Source organism: Odontesthes bonariensis, chromosome 2 (genome assembly GCF_027942865.1).
Source record: "Odontesthes bonariensis isolate fOdoBon6 chromosome 2, fOdoBon6.hap1, whole genome shotgun sequence".
NCBI classification, from domain to species: Eukaryota; Metazoa; Chordata; class Actinopteri; order Atheriniformes; family Atherinopsidae; genus Odontesthes; species Odontesthes bonariensis.
The window spans coordinates 38,851,955-38,871,791 of NC_134507.1; the positions used below are offsets into that span (position 1 = coordinate 38,851,955).

The following is a 19,837-nucleotide window of genomic DNA, read 5'->3' on the forward strand; positions in this document are numbered from 1 at the left end:
GGGGGTGCGCTCCCTCCGCCTGGTGGAGAAGTGCCTGGAGCTGTGGAGGGGGAGGCTGACGGAGAAGGAGAGAGGCCTTCTCTCATTCGGCAAGGGTGAGGCGGAACCTGACCCCAGGGACCCGTACCCCGACATCCACCTGAAGCCTGTGTTGGCGGCGCTGAGTGGGCCTCTGCTGACGTCCTGCAGCGCGGTACAGCTGAGCCTGCACTCGGCAGATAAGAAAGCTCTGTACGCGTCCTGCGTTAAAGCCATCCACCAGAGGGGCCTGTGCGGCAGGCCGGAGTGTGTGTGGACCGGGTGGCTGGGTGGGCTGAGGCCACAATGGAGGGTCCTCTACAAGCCACCTCTAAAAAAGAGAACAGGAGATTTCCAGTGGCGAATTCTCCATGGCGCCATCGCGACAAACGCCTTTTTGTCTAAGTTTAGTCCCAGTGTTATCAATGTCTGTCCTTTCTGTTCCCTGCCCGAAACCCTGTTCCACGTTTTTACTGAGTGCAGCAGATTAACAAGTATCTTCAATGTTCTAACTCATGTTTTTGGTTTGTTTGATGTTCTTTTCACTGCACCCCTTTTTATTTGTGGAGTTAAGTATTGTCAAACCCAAAAGGAAAAGTGTACACTCCTTAATTTTTTAGTTGGTGAAGCTAAGTTGTCCATTTATTTAACTCGCAGAGACGAGCTGAAGGGAGAGCCGACCCTTGCCCCAGAAACGCTGTGGAGGTTCCACGTGAAGGCCAGGTTAAACCTGGAATTTTCTTTCCACAGGCTCACCAGGAACCTGGACGTTTTTGTGCAGCAGTGGGCATATAAAGGCCTTTTGTGCCACGTAGCTAATGGCAAATTATTGTTTGCACCTTTTCTGTCCTGATTTGTTGCCTGAGCTGTCGTTGCAACTGTTATTTATTTTTGACCTGATTTAGTGTCTGAGCTGTTGTTTAAGTAATTAAATGTAAATAAAGTTGTGTTTAAAAATAAAAAAAATCTTCTTCTTCTTCTTCGAGTGAGAGGAGTGTGAGTGGAAGAGCTGAGAGACAGGCTAAGTGTGAAAGTGGTTTTTCTGCCCTTTATTCGCTATCCTTGTTTTCTCTGGTTAATGTTTAATTAGTTGTGTTTGTTCTGCGTACTTTGTGTAGTGTTGTAGGGTTAATTTCGACGTTTTTTTCTTAATTGTTTGGTGCGCTTCCCGGCCGCAATGGCGTCTGGCGGCTTCTCCGCGCTGTCCCGGAAGCACGGCATCCGAGTTGGTGCCGGTTCCCTGTGCAGCGTGGAGGAGGTTGCACTGGTCGTGGGACAGGTTATCGGGCACGGGTCGGTAAAGTCCGCTGTCCGCATGAACAGCGCGGTAGTTTTATTTTTAGCAAAGGTGGAGCAGGTGCACAGCCTGGTGGAGGCGGGCATCACTGTTAATGGGCAGTTTGAGCCGGTGATGCCGCTAACGCAGCCGGCTACTAAGGTCAGGGTAGGCGTCCACTATTCCGGCACGTCAAGCCGTATCCAACGCATTCAATTAATTTTCAATGAAATCCGCCGATCGTTGTCGCCGTGCTCGCAAAGCATGCTGGGATTCCGGCACGGCGAGCGGGGGACTTGCGGCAAGTCAAAAAGTTGGGCTCGCTCGAACTTTATGTAAATTTGCCACGGCAGACGGAGTGCGTTATCCAATGAAAGTAGATCATGTGATCTCCTGTGTCGCCGCAGCAGCAGCAGCACAGCAGCTCTCCTCGCTCGCAGATCCACAGCCATGGTGAAATACGAAATAATGTTCCATTGCTGACGATTTATACACATTCATTTCCCTCCAAAACTCAAATTTTTAGAGGGAGAAACTTCGGTTGGTTAAAATCACAAGTTATTTACTTTCCCCCGAAGCCATTCTACACGCCCCACACACCCACTGTAGAAGCAACACGGCGACAACTAGGCATCCAATCCGGCGAGTTACGTTGACGTGCCGGAATAGTGGACGCCTAGCCTTACTTAGCCAGGTTCAAGGAATCTAAAACATGGGCGCCCAGGCTTAGTTGGTTGCACAAATGCCAAGCCAGGATGAGCAGACACGGATTCATTAAGCCAGGTGAAAGCGATCCCGGATAAGTGCTGCACACGGCTTTCTGAAATAGACCCCACGATCGATCATAGATTCACTGATTCACCATGGCAACAAGGGCGGCGTATTTCTCCGCAGCGGAGCAATAATTATTAATGGAAGCATATGAAGAGGTGAAGGAGAAAATAAAACGAAAAGGAAATACTGCCACAGTTAAAAAACAAAGGGAGCAAGCGTGGCAGACCATTGCTGACCGCCTGAATGCGTAAGTAGTGCACAAATACACACACCACTCCACTGAAACCATCACAATTAGGCTACAATCCAAATCAAATGTTAATTAACATATTTGTAGGAGGAGTTTTATAGGATTGCAGGTAAGAAAAATTTTTTTAAAAATTACAGTTACAATTACAATGTTAACATTCAGAGTAAGATACTCATTGCATCGTATTACAGGTTTCCTCAGGTGGCCATGAGGGGGATTTTGTGAACAGGAAATACTTCCACAGCATTAATGTACAGGTGAACATGACTTTTGATAAAGTTAATTAATGAACACTGTACATTGCCTGTGATGTGCATTAATTGGTTTAACATCTTATCATTTCAGATGGTCTGCAATGCTGACTATTTGTTCAGTAATGTTGTGGCAAAGTGGCCCGGCTCGGTCCACGACTCCCGAGTGTTTCGGAACTCAGAGATCTATCGGCGCCCATCACAAGGTGAGCCACAGAACCTCTATTGATAACCACTTTTAACTTCATGGCTGTGTTAAGACTGTCACTACTTATGAGGTTGTGATGGTAACATTTTGTATTCACAGGTGAATTCCTGGGTGTATTGCTGGGTGACAGAGGGTACGCCTGCCAGCCTTTTCTGCTCACTCCATTTGCAGACCCTCTGGAGCAGGGGTCTCCAACCTTTTTCCCTCTGAGAGCTACTTTCACAAAATAAAAATGGCCGAGAGCTACTTGTGTTTTGTAACATTTATTATCATCGCTCATTTTGAACAAACAAACTCAATAAGCCTTCTTTTCCTGAACATTTGCAATATGTTACTGTCCCCATCTCACATTCTGTATTAAAACATCACAAAAATAAAGAACAAAAATTGCATTCACAATAAAAACCATTTAGTTTAGTTCAATATTGAGCAGTGAAGGTGTGTGTGTGTGTGTGTGTGTGTGTGTGTGTGTGTGTGTGTGTGTGTGTGTGTGTGTGTGTGTGTGTGTGTGTGTGTGTGTGTGTGTGAATGTGTTCAGAAGTTCAGCCTTTTAGCCAGTGAGATGACTGACACTGCAAGGAGTCAGCAAGAGAAGTGTATGCTGGAGTGTATCCACTTAAGTTCACTCTTATGGAGTCATTTAAATGTTCATCAGTCAGTCTCGTTCTGAGCTTTGATTTCAGGACATTCATGTCAGAAAAAGCTGACTCACAGAGGTATGTAGACCCAAACAAAGCAGACATTTTCAGAGCTGCTTGGTGAAGATTTTCATAATCATATGGCTCTACCAAGCTCCAGAAATGCTGTGAATGCTGCTGAGACTTTAACTGCACATTGTTCTGAAGGTTTATAACCTCCATTTCCATTTCCACAGGATCGACACAGAAAAGTTCAGCCATCTGTCCTGAAATCTCACTTATGTCCACATTCATGAAAGGGTTGGCCATAAATGTCACACAGGGCTCAAGTTTCTCAAAGTCACTGAATCTGTCAGCAAACTCCTGTCCAAGCCTTGATAAGAGGTCACAATACTTGGACACATCTAAAACGCTGGCTGCACCTGTGTGACTGTCCAGCATCTTTGAGATCGAGGGGAAGTGCTGAAATCTTCTGCTTTTCACTTGCTGAATGTACAATGATAGTTTTGCACTGAACGACAACACTGATCATGTTGTCGCCATCGTAAACTCCTTCTCACTGGCCTAGCAGCCAGACCTGTACAGCTTTTATTGATGCTGGATAGCAGTGTGGGCGGGATAAACGGTTGTCCGTCAAGTTGCGTCTGCACTCAACGCCACGCAATAGGATGGCGCAACAACCAATCAGAGCGTCGTCCCACCAACAGAGCAAGCTGGTAAATTAAACTTTTACCGTACCCGGTGAGCAAAACTCCGAAAACGTCCTTTTTTTTCAAGAAAAACTTAAGTGCAGTTATCTGTTCGTCTCGCAAAGAAAAATTTATATTTAAATCTTCTAGAGTTGCTGCCAAAGCCAACTCGAAAGCCTGTTGGCTGGGCGCAGCCACTGTTTACCCCTCTGGAACTACACACTGAAACGTAGCACCTCTGTTGTCACATGGGAAGCCCGGCCCCTCGACCCCGCTCCTCATGATTTGATTGGCCTGATTAAGTTTCGATTTGCAGCCTCGCAAAACGACCACAAGTGACTAGACTAGCCCGGGAGCAAATTCAATTTGCGGTCGTTGGTCAGTGGTGATGTGAGAATCTCACATCACCCACTCAAGATTTGCAGAGAGACCAATTAAGTTTTCAAATTAATGTATGATTCATTGGCCCTTTGGCGAGCTACTTGGAAAGGGGCGGCGAGCTACTGGTAGCTCGCGAGCGACGTGTTGGAGACCCCTGCTCTGGAGGCACAACTGGCATACAACCATGCCCATGCCAGAACAAGGGCCCGGATAGAAATGACATTTGGCCTACTGAAGGCACGCTTCAGTGTCTGACCCACCTGAGAGTCAGCCCAGACAGGGCATGTGATATCATTGTGGCCTGTGCTGTCCTCCACAATGTGGCCTGCCTGAGAAAGGAGAGGGCCCCCAGAGTGCCAGCTCTCATAGACTAGGACAATCCTGCCATCTTCCTGGATGACGACTGTGGTCGGCTGGTCAGAGACCAATATGTGTTCAATTATTTTAATTAATATGCATGTTGATTGAATTTGGGCCTGCAATGGCAGAGGATTTTTTGTTAGGTTTTTGTGCTGTATAGGCAAGGCAATTTTATTTGTATAGCCCATTTTTACAAACAGTTTGTCTCAAACTGCATGCTGTGATTCTGTGCTTTTTGTCATGTAGAGCACTGTGTGACTTCAGTTTTGAAAGGAGCTGATGGTTTACTTGCTTTGATTCATCCTTGTTCAATAAAGGAACATCATGGTACTCTCTAATGTGTATTTATATTTATATGGTGATGTACTTTATGTGTAGTGTGTGGGAAACTAAATTATCTAATGATTGCAATTAATGATCACAAATGTTTCAATAATGATAGTGGGTATAGTTAAATGTTTTAACAATATGTTCTAGGCAGTGGAATAAATATTGGTTTCCAATTGTGGCGACCGCCGACTGAGATAAGGAATGAGATTAAATAGATCCTGGAACTTAGCCTGGTCTGGAGCAGGCTAGCTTCACAGAATAAATCTCCATGGTAACTTAGGTCTGAACATATCCCACTTCCCTCCATCCCACTTTTGTGCAACTGGATCACGGATAAGTTGATCCAGGATAGCCAACATATCCCGGCTTAATCCCTTATCTTAGTTTTGTGCAACGGGCCCATGAAGCACTGCTGTAAACAGTTATGGCACCATGTTGACGTACATAATAACACCATAAGGCACAGCTGGGATTTGAACCCAGGATCTCCTGTTTACTAGACAGGCACTTTGACCAACAAGCCACAGCGCCACATGGTTCATAAAACTGAAGAAAGAATAAAGAGCAGAGGTCCGTTTCACGTAGCAGGTTTAGTGAAAACTCTGAGTTGGTTAACCCTGAAATGAGGGAAACTCTGAGTTTTCCGTTTCACAAAGGGAGGTAACTCAACCCCGAGAAAGAGGGGTAACTCTAGCCTGTTTCACACAGAGGTAACTTAACCTCTCGGCCAGTTACCGTAGTAACAGACTCTCTGAACCTAACCTGGTCGGGACCAGGTTTTATTCAAGAAACCTCGAGTTTCTTTCTGTCTCCGCCCTCATTCAGCCACTGCAGTCACGCCATCTGCGCTTCGGAGAGGCACGCTCGCGCTAGCTACACTTGAAAATCGAGTGCCCGTTTACATTGCGTCGTACGGTAAAGCGTGTGAGTGGATTTATGGTGCATTCAAGTGCACCCCGTAAACTCAGAAATCTATATCAAAGTTGATTTTTCATTTGTTGGAATACATACACCTGTCATTACTTGGTTGTTTTTTTACTACATTCTTTTTAATGATTAAAACAAAATGATAGAACAAAATTATTGAAGCATATTCAGAATCAAACTCATTTCTGCATTGTCAGATTTGAAAAATTCATTTAGAACCAAATCAAAATGTTCTCTCCACCAGATTCTTGTTCTCCATGTCCCCATCTACCTCTGTGGTGATTTTCAAGTTATTTCACTGCATCATTGTTTAATAATCTGATGTTGAAATCATACCCAATGCATGATGTATATGGCAGATTAAAATATTAATAAAAAATAAAAAAAAAACAATTGTTTTCTGCAAACTCCACCAGAATCTTCTTCTACATATCCCCAGCTACCTCTGTGGTGATTTTCAAGTTATTTCACTGCATCATTGTTTAATAATCTGATGCTGAAATCATCGTTGACATCCCCCCATCTCTTTATATCACTCTTCTTCTTTCCTTTTGCATAATGTGGTTTCATTTCACCATTTTTGGGGCGGGACGAGACGAGATGAGACGAGCAATGGCAAAACTAAAAACCAAGACATGACCCGAAACACAGAAAACTTAAAACATGAGTTCATGGGCGTGACAGCACCAGATCCAAATCAATTTGTCATCTCTACCTTGTCTGCACCTCTCATCAGTGCACTAACACCTCACAGTGAGCAGTTTAATAAATACACCCTATCATAGTGGCCACTTGCATGGAAGATTTTGTTGAGAATTTGAATAAAATGTCTTCTCAGATTCCCAAAGAAACTTAATATTGATAAATCTGATGTAGCAATCAGATTTAACATATTTAGAAATGATTTAACAGAACTATATATGAGTGAAGATCACATAATGAGGACATTACAGTTAAGCCGTTACACAACTAAAACTATAATTTATTTTCCATCCTAATGCCTACACTGAACTGTCGATATAGTGTGGCTATAGGTTTAAGGGTATAGGTGATCTATCTAGCTGTGTACAACATAAAATTGTTATCAAGAAATAGTTTATTTGCTGTGTCATATGAATGCAAACTTTTTCTAAAAAGCTGGAAAATTAAGTATAACATGGAGATGTGAAACTTAAAAAAGGGAAATAAGTCAAAAAATGAAGGAGTGCAGATAAATAATGGAGAGATATGGTATATTTAACACCATAAAATACATGGTATTACACAGGAACATCTGGGCAACAGCTGAAAAAAAAGGACAAATTGTTTGTTTTGTTTATTTAATAGTGTATTTTTTAATTCCAACATGAACAAAAGCTATGTCAGACGTAGCCGTGAACCTTGTGTTTGAAATCTCAATATTTAGGAATATGCAGCAGTAAAGCAACATGAAAGCCAGGATAGGAGTATCTGGAGATGTGTTGTAGATTACATGCTGCATATATATTTGTCACATCCACTGTTGCTCTGAGCTCTGGAATTGCCAGTCCATGGTGCTAAAGCTCCACAACGTCACATCATTTCAAGTCAAGAATCAGGTCATGCCTGGGCCTCCTTCATACACAGTTTTGAGTTAGCTTGCTTATTTTTTAAACTGCTCACTGTGAGGTGTTGTGGTGATAATTTCAGTTTGGTTCTGTCTCTTCCCTGTTTGGCTGTAGTGCACTGATGAGAGGTGCAGACAGGGTAGAGATGACCAGTTGATTTGGGCTGGTGCAGGTAGGGCTGGATGTCCAATAAGGAATATGGTCACACACACACACATACACACACAAGGACATCAAGCAAGTAAAAGGCAAAAATGGTGAAATGAAACCACATTATGAAAAAGGAAAGAAGAAGAGTGATATAAAGAGATGGGGGGATGTGACCGATGATTTCAGCATCAGATAATCACAAAAAGATGCAGTGAAATAACTTGAAAATCACCACAGAGGTAGCTGGGGACATGTAGAACAAGAATCTGGTGGAGAGAACATTTTGATTTGGTTCTAAATGAAGTTTTCAAATCTGACTATGCAGAAATGAGTTGATTCTGAATATGCTTCAATAATTTTGTTCTATCATTTTGTTTTAATCATTAAAAAGAATGTAGTAAAAAAACAACCAAGTAATGACAGGTGTATACTCCAACAAATGAAAAATCAACTTCGATATAGATTTCTGAGTTTATGGGGTGCACTTGAATGCACCATAAATCCACTCACACGCTTTACCGTACGACGCGATGTAAACGGGCACTCGATTTTCAAGTGTAGCTAGCGCGAGCGTGCCTCTCCAAAGCGCAGATGGCGTGACCGCAGTACTTTGTCGTCCCCTGCTAGCTCCACAATCACTGTCAGCTCCTTTTTGAAGCCGCCGTCTTTCGCATCCTCCCCTGCATTCCTCACATCATTCAAGCTTGCATTCCTACTTTCTCCCTTCCGCATTCACTTCTCCATTCATTCTCATGGGGCTTGGCGTCTAATCCCAGTCATCATTGGGTGAGAGGCGGGGTACACTGTGGACAGGTCGCCAGTCCATCACAGGGCCACACAGAGACCCACCAGACGAACAACCACACACTCACCCCTAGGGACGATTTTAGAGACACCAGTTAACCTGCCATGCATGTTTTTGGATGATGGGAGGAAGCCAGAGTCCCCGGAGAGAACCCACACATACATACAACCATACAGAAAGAAACTGAACATGGAACCCTCTTGCTGTGAGGTGACAGTGCTAACCACCGTGCCACCCCAGAAAAACTAGTCGAGAACTAAATGTTTACAAAGCTAAAGACCACTAACGTGTATACATCACAGATGTAAACAGGGCTTGTATCCCCCATTTTGTTGATGTGACATATTATCATGTTGATGAGACTAATTTGTTGTCTCCCTCACAGATGCTCAGTGCCAGTCCAACATCGGCCTTGGCCATTGAGGTCCTCGGGGCTCTGGAGGGGGAGACGGAGGGCGTGGTGGACCTCATCCTGGGAGACGACTCCCAGGTTAACATCAGTGCTGCCCTCTGGGAGCCCATGGAGGAGCTCCTCGCCGAGGGGAGGCTATATGTGGACCTCCAAATGAGGGGAGCAAATAAAAGCAGTGGAGGCTCCACTTAATTAAATGTATTTTAGTTTTCAATCAGTTCTTTTTTTTGTTCAAATTTAGAAACTTTAAATGTAAAAAAATCTAGTTTATTTGTTTGTATTTTGTTTGTTTTTCATCATTAAATGTTTATTCAGTATTGGATTCAGCTATTTTTTTACTCATAGTCACATACCTCTGCTAAAAGGTTCAAATGAGCCAGTAAAGCATCATAGGAAGAGCAAAGAGCAGTTCCACAGTGCATGGGGACATGGTGATACACATCAGTCACATGATTTAATTCAATGAAATATCAAATTGATGTATTTATTAAAAACAATTGTACATGATACTTAAAGCTAGTGAAACATCTTCAGTTGAAAGATTTTTACAAACATTTGCGCCACACAGTCGTCACTTCTTGGACCTTTCCGAATGCCCTGTGAACATCTGGTTTTTATTCGCGTTCTCCCAGAAGGTGAGACGCTCCCCACCCCGGTCTGTCATCAATTTGATAAACTATGAAAGTTTAGCTGCTTACATAAATTACATAAGTTGTATTTAACTGCAACTGAATGAAAATAAAATGCAGTGTTAGTGTAAAAACATTCAATCCACAGAATGTTAGAATAGAGTACAACAGGTACAATGGATATGTAACAATGTTTAAACTGATAGGAGTTGTCAGAATATGATTCTTTCTAAATTATTTTTGAAGGTGAACAACTGTAACATGATTTCATTAAAAGAAACATCTAAATTTTGTATTTGGAATACTCGTCATGCCCCTGAACGTCTCTGAACATTAAACGGCTCACTCTTCTTCGTTTGCAAAGGTAAGTCTGACGCTGTCTAACTCTGTCTTTCCCAAATGAGGAATTTATGAATCTATGACTTTCAGGGAGAGGACTCAGTCTCCTCCTCCCCCCCAGATACTGTCACCTGGAAATACTGAATGAATGTGTGGACTGGTGATGATTATACTGTGTGCATTAATGTATGTTTTACTGACAGTTTTAGTCCAAACCTTCCATTCAGACTGAAATATCTCAAGTGTTTCCAGTTAAAGCGAGTGTCCCATGTCAGCAGAAAGTATTTCCTTATTTCTGTAAAAATCCCCATTTTACTGTCCTGTTCCTGTGGGCAGTGTCACTCAGTGGGTCCACATGATGAGAGGAACTCCATTACAGCTATAGTTGGGTTCTGCTCCTTATTTGAGCGAGGGTAATTCTCCTTGGATATGTGGCGGTGAATGAATCGTATCCGAGGCACAAAGCGTGTCATACCCCGGTATGATAGGTGGCGCTGTACCCATTCCAGCTGTTGCTAACAGAGCCACTTCCTGTTGACCTCTGCACCACCACCAACAACAACAAACTCAGGCATTGGAGAAAGATGGAGAACGCAGAGCAAGATGAAGCTACGTCCCTCTACATTTGGTCTGTGATGAGCTGCTTGTTGCACAAACTCGATGCCCAACGGAGCATTCTCCATCGCGTTGTTTGTTTCTTTCTGACGGCGACAACAACAGGAATATCGTCTCCTTTGACTTCCGGGTCACGACCCCGGGAAAACATCTGGAGCATGCGCAGAACGCAAAGTCTGATTCACCACGTGCTTCAGCGTCTACAAGCAGGTTTAGTGTGACTTTCAACCCAGTTATCTCGGGGTCTCAATCCGATCCGATCCAATTCTTAGTCAGATTAAGGTGTCTACATGCACTTAAAGGCCTACAGAAAGGTGATTTTTTTTTAAAAAAAAACTGAAATAGCTGATCGATTCCTTATATACCATGGATTTTTTTTATGATTTTAAAATAATTTTAGGCCCCTGCATAGTCCTGATTAGGCCCAATAAACTATCACCACATTTGACTCGAATTTGGCAAACTGCCAGGTCTCCGCCAGGTGGAGAGTGGAAATCTCGGCAGAGCGATCATCAAGATGATCGCTGATTTCAGGGCAACCATCCCGAGGTGTGTCCGCTCTCCGCCAGGTGGATTCCCCCTGAGCGTCCGCACCGCAGGGAGCTGAACACGGCGGGATGGCTCCGGCTGATTTCACCAGAGAGGAGGCGGCGGACAGGGAGGCACAGACACAAGACCGCGGGTCTCTCTGCTTCCTCTGTCCCCGGTGGTGTGAGCTGCTGCTGCTGAGGGCAACACACGCACCCACAGCACTTCGTACATCTACTCGCAATAAAAACTGCACTGAACCCAACATTTTATTGCCTTCACCACTAGAGCCTGGCTCGGGCCGGATTTTTCTGTCCGAGCCCGGCCCTCAACCGACAGAAAAGTTCTCAAATCCGACCCGAGCCCGAGATTAATTAAAATATTTGTGTCCGAGCCCGCCGGAAGCCCGAGACCAGTGACCAACGCAAGACGGCGCACCCTAATCAGTGAATACACATCGGTGACAGCGCACCATTATCCACCATAATCCATTATAGCTTAAAGCGTTTGCACACAGTGGATTTCCCCCTCTCATTTTCAACGACTTTCAGTTCTCCAGAAGCTATTTTTCTTTTTATGTCCTCCATAGCGCTTCCAGCCAACTGAGCTCGGCTGCACTGATCGCATGTGTTTAATGTAAAGCTGTTCGAATGTTCGACATGCGTGCGTGCGCACCGAGCATGCACACACCACAGATGCACACAGATGCATGCTGCACGGCATGAGGCACGAACAGCCTACCAACATTTTCATTTATGCATATTCAATTATTTATGTTTATCACAAAAACTGACGTTTGCACTGAACTGAAACCTGTCCTCTGGCTGTTTATAATTTTCACGATGTCTGCTTGCTTTCGTTTGATTGACGCAATGTGTGAGCTGTGAATGTGAGACATGTGTCAGTGGGCCTCTGAACTTGTGAGGTTTATGTGGGGTATAGTTCATACTGCAGACTCTACATACACACATTGTGCATCTCAGTTGAATATCAAGTGTTTTGTCATTTAAGCCTTTATGCCCACTACTTTACTTTACTAGATTAAGTGATGCACTTTGTCAAAGCTTTCAAATAAGTCTGTTTGAACTAAATCTGAACCAAAAATGAAGTGTCAGAAATCCCTACCCTGATAGTTCAACAAAATGGCTGTGTGATGCAGGCTGAAAGCTACATTAGGATAAGTGATGCAAAATAAAACCCAATCTTAAGTAGGACTTTTAGGCGTTTAAGTGTACAACTCATGTAAAAGACTTCTATATATTCATCAGTTATTTAAAACATTGGTTATTTTTTTTTATTAATGTTTAACTTACAGTTGTAAAAATAAGTTTAACTCATTTTAGATGCAAGTAAGCAATAAACTTAATCTCTTTTTTTGGATGGGTCAGTAAAAGGACCAAGTATAAGACTACTGAACACTTGGCAGAGGCCAAGTACCTGTATCCCTTCCAAATGCAGGACCTGATCCAACCACTGACAAGAAAGTACTGTAGTTTAGTTTCTTTCTCTTTATCAGCAGATTGTGCGGTACTCTGCCGCCACCTACTGTTGAGGCGCTTAGTACTGCAGTCTGTGGCACAAACTACATCTTAGTTGGGCTTCCTGGTGAAATGAACAAACAAAATTGACATATCTACGTTCTTTTGTGTGTCCCTATTATACTGTAAAATAATCTCTTAGGCTTTGATTATTTGAAAGCTGCAGTTCCTGTCAGGAGGTGTCACCATGAAGTCAAACCTGGAACCACCATCTGCTTACAGTATCTTTCTTTGCTGATATTTTACCTGCGTAGAAGTAAAGGTACTGCTGTAAAATTCCAGTTCATTCAAATTCAGCACATCACATTTATGGACACCTCGGACGAGCTGTGGAACTAAATTGAAAACATACAGAAACAGTACATGTATGTATATACTTTGAAGAATATCAATTCCAAATATAATAGATAAAGAAGGAATGTCACCCACTTACAGAATTGTGAGCATATCAATCAGTTCCACCTTTGCTAATAAAGACATGAGTTTAACTTCTTTCATGCGCCCAAGATACACACAACACTAACTGAAAGAATAAAGTTACATCCTCTCTGTTTTTTGTTTATAACCATCCAAAAAAGACCTAGTAGCGGTCAATTTCTAGTTCATGCTGGCGGCCACAGACTGCAGTGACAACAAAGTGAACAGTAGTTACATTCTAAACAGAAACATGGACAAAGAAACACTTTTCCAGTTTGCTTCTGCATCTTAGTTACAGAAGCATGACCAAGATGCATGAGTTGCCGTCCTCTCATTCACTTCCACAGGCTGCTTGGTTACCACTGTCTGCTTATCTAATTTTGGTGACTGAAAAGTGGATGAAAAAGATTTTATGATTGAAACATGGTTTACATGAAGAAGAAATAATGAGTAAACTGCTTAGGGGTAAATGTAGTCTCAATTTAGATGAGGACAGATATTTATGCCTGGATGAGGGACGATACTAGATGTATCGTTGAAATCATGTCAAGGGCTCATTAATCCAAAAAAAGTTGCAGTCATGGGAATGTGTTGGTGATGGACAAGAGGCTGAGTACTGTGAACTGGTCGTCCCATACATGGCATGGAAACAATTAGTTTCTCTTGAATGTCCGAGCCAGTGGCTCAAAGAAACTGAACTAACTAATAAAGAAGACTGACTTTGTGCTGGGTACTGCCCTGGAGCTGGTTGTGCACAGGAGAATGCTGCAAAAGCTGCTCAACATAAAGAACAACGCTACACGCTCTCTTCATAGTAATTAAAGAGTGACGTGTGTTCTGTCAGAGGCTTCTTCAGCTTTGCTGCAACATGGAACGATAGGGGTGGTGTTTCCTGCCAACAGCAATAATTCCATGCAATGAAACAACAACATTAGAATTTCACTCTGTGTTGATAAAATATCATTTCATTCTATTCTATTTCATTCTATTGCATTCCATTCCATTTCAATACAAAACTGGGTAGCCAGGAGGAAACTGCACAAAGGACTGATAGAAAGCTGGAAGTTTGAATACAACTGGGGATGATCAGGTACGTGGATGCAAGCATGCTGATTTCAGAACATGTAAAAAGTGAGGGAAGCGGCACCTGGGGACAGGGGAAGGAGACAAGGACAATGAAGACCTCTTTTAGGTGGAAAATAGCAAGACAGAAGAAAAGAAAAAGAATAAAGGTTCATGACCAAATAGGTGAGATGATAAGCCACCTGCATCCTAACATGGTACGGTCAGAATGATCACAGATTGAATGGCTTTTGTACAAGAAAAGCCACTTTCAGTCACCTTCAGACAGAAATACTAATACGACACGGCTATCCAAATAAAACCATCCTGCTGATCGTTGTTTTATGAAGAGAAAAACAAAGTTTACGAGGACATACTTGGCTTGGCTTATAACAATAGAAGACTTTATAACAGTGAAGACCATAAAGATGCTCAAAGCTAAATTCAAGAAGTAACATTAAGGAAAACAGACTCATTTTCTCAGTTCTCTGATTTGAGTGATAATTGTTGTAATGACAAATAAAAGGCGAGAGGTCTTACTTAAGAGTGGACTTAAGAGTACAAATGCTAGTCATGATTGTATTTTAGTTCAATATTTTTAGTATTTCACTGAGCTGACAAAAGAGCTACTGTAAAGCAGATATCAGAAATGCACTGCTGATAAAGAGTTGTGTTGCATGAATTGTGACAATGACAAACCCAAGCGACAACCACACAGTAGTGCAGACTCAGTACTACTGAGTTTTCCCATCAAAAGAACTTCACTCAAATGCTTAGCCAACTTTACACCACATATGCCATACAATACGTGCCTTAACACAGTACTTAACAGAACAAAGAGATTCGTGGGAAGTCTTTAAAAGCAGCTTCACAGCGGCGTTCTGAGAGGTTATTCAATTTCAGCTTTCAGTGCTATGGACAGCGCAAACAAACAGCGCTGTCCGTGGTTCTGCTGAAACCCTACTCCCTTTATCCGAATATCTAATAAATTACATGCAACATGCGCAAACATCTTTACAATAACCGAGGATAACCGATAAGAGAATAACAGTACAGATAGACACAAAGTTGGAATGGGGCATTTTGTTAGTAACAAATGAGCTTCTTGATCCTGTCAGACAGCGTTTATGGAAGGTCTCGGATCCGTTTTTTTTTTTCCCTTTTGTATTTTTCCCTCTAATTCCTCATCATAAATTCCCAAATTTCATCAACAATAGCTCAAGCTTTTGGCTGCTTGATTTTCTAAGACCAGAGATGATATTGAAAAGTTGCGTGCTATGTGCCTTATAATCCACCTTCTAATTCGTTTTTTTTTTCAATCGAGATCAGAGGCAGAACACGTGCGTAAGAGGGTGACGTCATTGGTAGGAACGCCCTTCTCAGAGGTGTCACTTTGATTTCTGTGTGTCCTGTTTCAGTTTGTTCTCGACCTTTTTTGGAGAAGATTTAAAGGGATACAAGGTAATTTAGCGGCAGTATAGCGATCTCTACTGGTCAACCTGAAATTCTACACTGTCGTAAAAATGCCCCCCCCCCCCCCCCATAGTGCAATGAATGTATGAGACCTCTGACCTATTCGTGCAACCTGGCAGATAAACGACAGCGACCATGTCTTCTGAGGTACATTGTCCGTTTTCCCTATGATAATTTGGTTGTTTTGCTTGTTTGTATTATACACATCCACTAACTAAACATCGGGGCGAATGCTGCCGTTGTGTTATTTAGTCAGTGCAGTTAGGTCATCTGATTCACAAGTGTAGACTGCCCACGTAAGATACTATAATCAGAGATTTTCTAAAGAGAGAACTCAAGATAATATGCTATAATACTGTTGACCTGCAGGTTGTCTGGTTATGTTGTTGTTGTTGTTGTTGTTTACCTGCAGGTTGTGTGGGTATGTTGTTGTTGTTGTTTACCTGCAGGTTGTTTAGGTATGTTGTTGTTGTTTACCTGCAGATTGTGTGGGTATGTTGTTGTTGTTGTTGTTGTTGTTTACCTGCAGGTTGTTTGGGTATGTTGTTGTTGTTTACCTGCAAATTGTGTGGGTATGTTGTTGTTGTTTACCTGCAGGTTGTTTAGGTATGTTGTTGTTGTTTACCTGCAGATTGTGTGGGTATGTTGTTGTTGTTGTTTACCTGCAGGTTGTTTGGGTATGTTGTTGTTGTTGTTTACCTGCAGATTGTGTGGGTATGTTGTTGTTTACCTGCAGGTTGTTTGGGTATGTTGTTGTTTACCTGCAGGTTGTTTGGGTATGTTGTTGTTGTTTACCTGCAGATTGTGTGGGTATGTTGTTGTTGTTGTTTACCTGCAGGTTGTTTGGGTATGTTGTTGTTGTTGTTGTTGTTTACCTGCAGGTTGTTTAGGTATGTTGTTGTTGTTTACCTACAAGTCGCTTTGAGGTCCGTTTCACGAAGCAGGTTTACTGAAAACTCTGAGTAGATTAACCCTGAAATGAGGGAAACCCTGAGTTTTCTGTTTCACAAAGGGAGGTAACTCAACCCCGAGTAAGAGGGGTAACTCTAGCCTGTTTCACAAAGAGAAGTAACTTAAGCTCTCGGTCAGTTACCGTAGTAACAGACTCTCTGAACCTAACCTGGGGGGTATTCCTAGAAGCTGGCTTAGCGGAAAGCCTGGCTTATTTCGCTACTTCTGGCTAAATTAAGCGAGAGTTCGGTTCCATAAAGGTGACTTATTTGAACGCCCGCTGAGTAACCATGGTAACTTATGCTGCTGAACTAGCCTGGTCCCGGGCAGGCTAAAGTTGAAGCTTAGCTTAGCTGCAACTCAAAAAATGTCCGACCGGCTGAAACGGACTCCGGAAAGAAATGTTCACCTAGAATTCTGCACTCCCGCAACTCATGTCTTGTCTAAAAAACGAAACAAAAACTGTGGTTATCTTATCACCACTTTCACTGTCTCGAAAAATCAATCAGTCGGTGCCAGTGCAACTAAAGAAACGCAACTATACACACGTATTGAGCATGACATTAAATGAGAGAGAATATGGTATTCATTAAAACTAATCAATACCTAACAAACATCCGATCTACACCCACGTAGGACCAGACTCAGAAAAATGGGGGACAGGTAATAATGTTAATGATACAAATTATTTGTACAGTCAAGGACTGTACAAACCAGATATTAGATAAAACGCAGGAATTAAAACATCTTACCATATTAAAAATATGACCTCTGTCCTTTCAGGCTGCTGCTCCACATTTACAGTAGCCGATAATGTAAAACAACCCACTGGCTGAAGTATTTGCATTAAGTTCATCATCTCCCTCAGGCTTCCCTAATGTTATCGGTGCACTACACTGTGCCCATGTACGCATCCAAGGCAAGGCAATTTGTAGAGCACAATTTGTACACAAGGCAATTCTATGTGCTTTACAGCTACATAAAATCACAGGAAGGCAATAAAATCATTCCAAAAAACAAAAAAAATCATTAATTAATTCATTTAAAAGTGAAGAGTGCAGATAAAATACTTTCAGGTGTCATATGCACGTCTAAATAGAACTGTTTTCAGGCTGGATTTAAACATTGTCACATTGTCCAGGCCCCTGCTGGACCCGTGGAGGCTGACTATGTACACCGAACATTTTTCCATATCCTAAATGTTCAGGTACACTTGGGGATAATTGTCCATAGACTCTGAACTGGAATTCTCTTTTTGAAAAACACCACATCAACCCCTTTGAGTAATGCTGAGCAATGTTACATTTATGCCCTGTGAAAGCTCATCATTGACTCCTATCCTCCGTGCAAACAGATGATCTGTGATGGAGGTCATTTCATTTCCAACATTGAGGCTAAATGGCCGGGAGCAGTTCATGATTCTAGGATCTTCCGAGCATCCTCACTGGCACAGAGGTTTGCACAAGGCGCAAGAATTGTACTTACCCGAAGGAGTGTACTTTTGAAGTAAGGTGTAGCATAGGCAGAATTTTGGTGATGTAATGAGAGGTCAGGTGTAGAGGTCATCTTAAGGAATTTAAAGTGCTCGTCATACTTTATTATAGATAGCCTTATAAGGTACATATTGCATCAAATTGCCAAGTCTTAACACATGTATATCCATCCAACATTTCTCTTATTCTGCAGGAGAGTTCAATGGTGTCCTGCTTGGGGACAGAGGCTATGCATGCTGGCCGTACCTCCTCACGCCATATCCTGATCCAGGAACAAGGGCATGCACATGCACATGCACATGCACATGCACATGCACATGCACATGCACATGCACATGCACATGCACATGCACATGCACATACACATGCACATGCTAAAACAAGGGCACGGATAGAAATGACCTTTGGCCAAATTAAATACAGGTTCATTGCTTAGACTTCTCAGGTACCATGGCTGACTTCTGACAGAGCCATCTGTTAAATTAATAGTATACTTCATATTTTATACATTTTGTATTGTGGACAACTTTTCAGGCTCAAGTCTTTCCTCCTTGATTCCCTGCAGGTTGTAGTGCCTGAAAGGACTCAGTTTCTCCTGACACAGTGAGGGACCTATATACAGGGACCCATATTTCCTTTGATCCTTATTGTTGTGACCTTTGAGTTAGAACTTCTTTTCATAATTTAGCATTGACACAGTAGCAGTTTAAGTCAGAGCAAGTGTAAGAAGGCTAAATATACAGAGATGATTTATAACTTTCCACACGTTTAGGTCATGGCACCCCACTATAAATATAAATGTAAAAAACACATTTCTAACACTTTGCATGAACCGTACAATAATGACAAGTTTGAGTTCAAGTTGTGTTGAATTGTTTAATTATTATTTCATGTTTCTCAAGCTGTGGAGAGAAAACAGAATTAAATACAGTTCACAACGCGGAATTCTCCTTTATCTGAATTTATACTAACAAGCAAGACCTTGAAACGGGACACGAAAATCTTATTTCACTCCTTGGCGATAGTTGTCTTTTCATCTGATGACTGTATCTGCCACACAGAAGTTCCTCGTTAGTATAATGGACAGTATTTCTACCTGTCACGCGGAAGATCGGGGATCGATTCCCTGATGGGGAGAGCTCTGTCTTTTATCAGCTGCCTGCCACCAAGTGATGATTGTTTTGATACTCTCACCCATCTTCGGCCTAAATATCAATAGCCCCCTTCAATTAGCCTAACATGAGGCCAGGTTGCTTCGGTCAAAAGCCCTTTCCTGTTTACTGTGGTGTTGAGTGCAAACCAAGACCTTATAATCAACAATGTGCCTTTTGCTAATGATTCTGTCCTGCCCAAAGCACTGTAGAAGGTTGTGACAACACAGCTAGTTGAGCTGTGGTCAGAAGATTCTCATGCAACAAGTCCCTTGGCTGTTGTTTTACAGGGCTCCTGAGGCAAACAAATAGTCGGCATAGCATTTGGAAGCGAGAACTCTTTGGAGGTAAAGCGGCCGTAATAATCTTTAAACTAGATGATGCAGTGCCAAAATAGCAATACGGCATGGTATTGCTAAGCAAGGAGTAAACTTGGGTTGCCTTGCCAGTGAAAATAGTTCTCCAGGAGAAGTCTGCAATGTCAGAAGTGGGATTTGAACCCACGCCTCCAGGGGAGGCGCACATCATTGTACAAGTACAAAATCTTTCTGACCCTTATTTGATCCCATACTGCAGGAGCAAGAAA

General features: G+C 42.4%; 1 non-coding gene across 1 annotated transcript; it reads right to left on the reverse strand.

Annotated features, from left to right (window-relative positions):
• Positions 1 to 5,633: 5,633 nt before the first annotated feature.
• Positions 5,634 to 5,706, reverse strand: trnat-agu (transfer RNA threonine (anticodon AGU)). The gene has a single exon. It is a non-coding gene; the product is annotated as a tRNA-Thr (tRNA).
• Between the last annotated feature and the right edge of the window lie 14,131 nt (positions 5,707 to 19,837).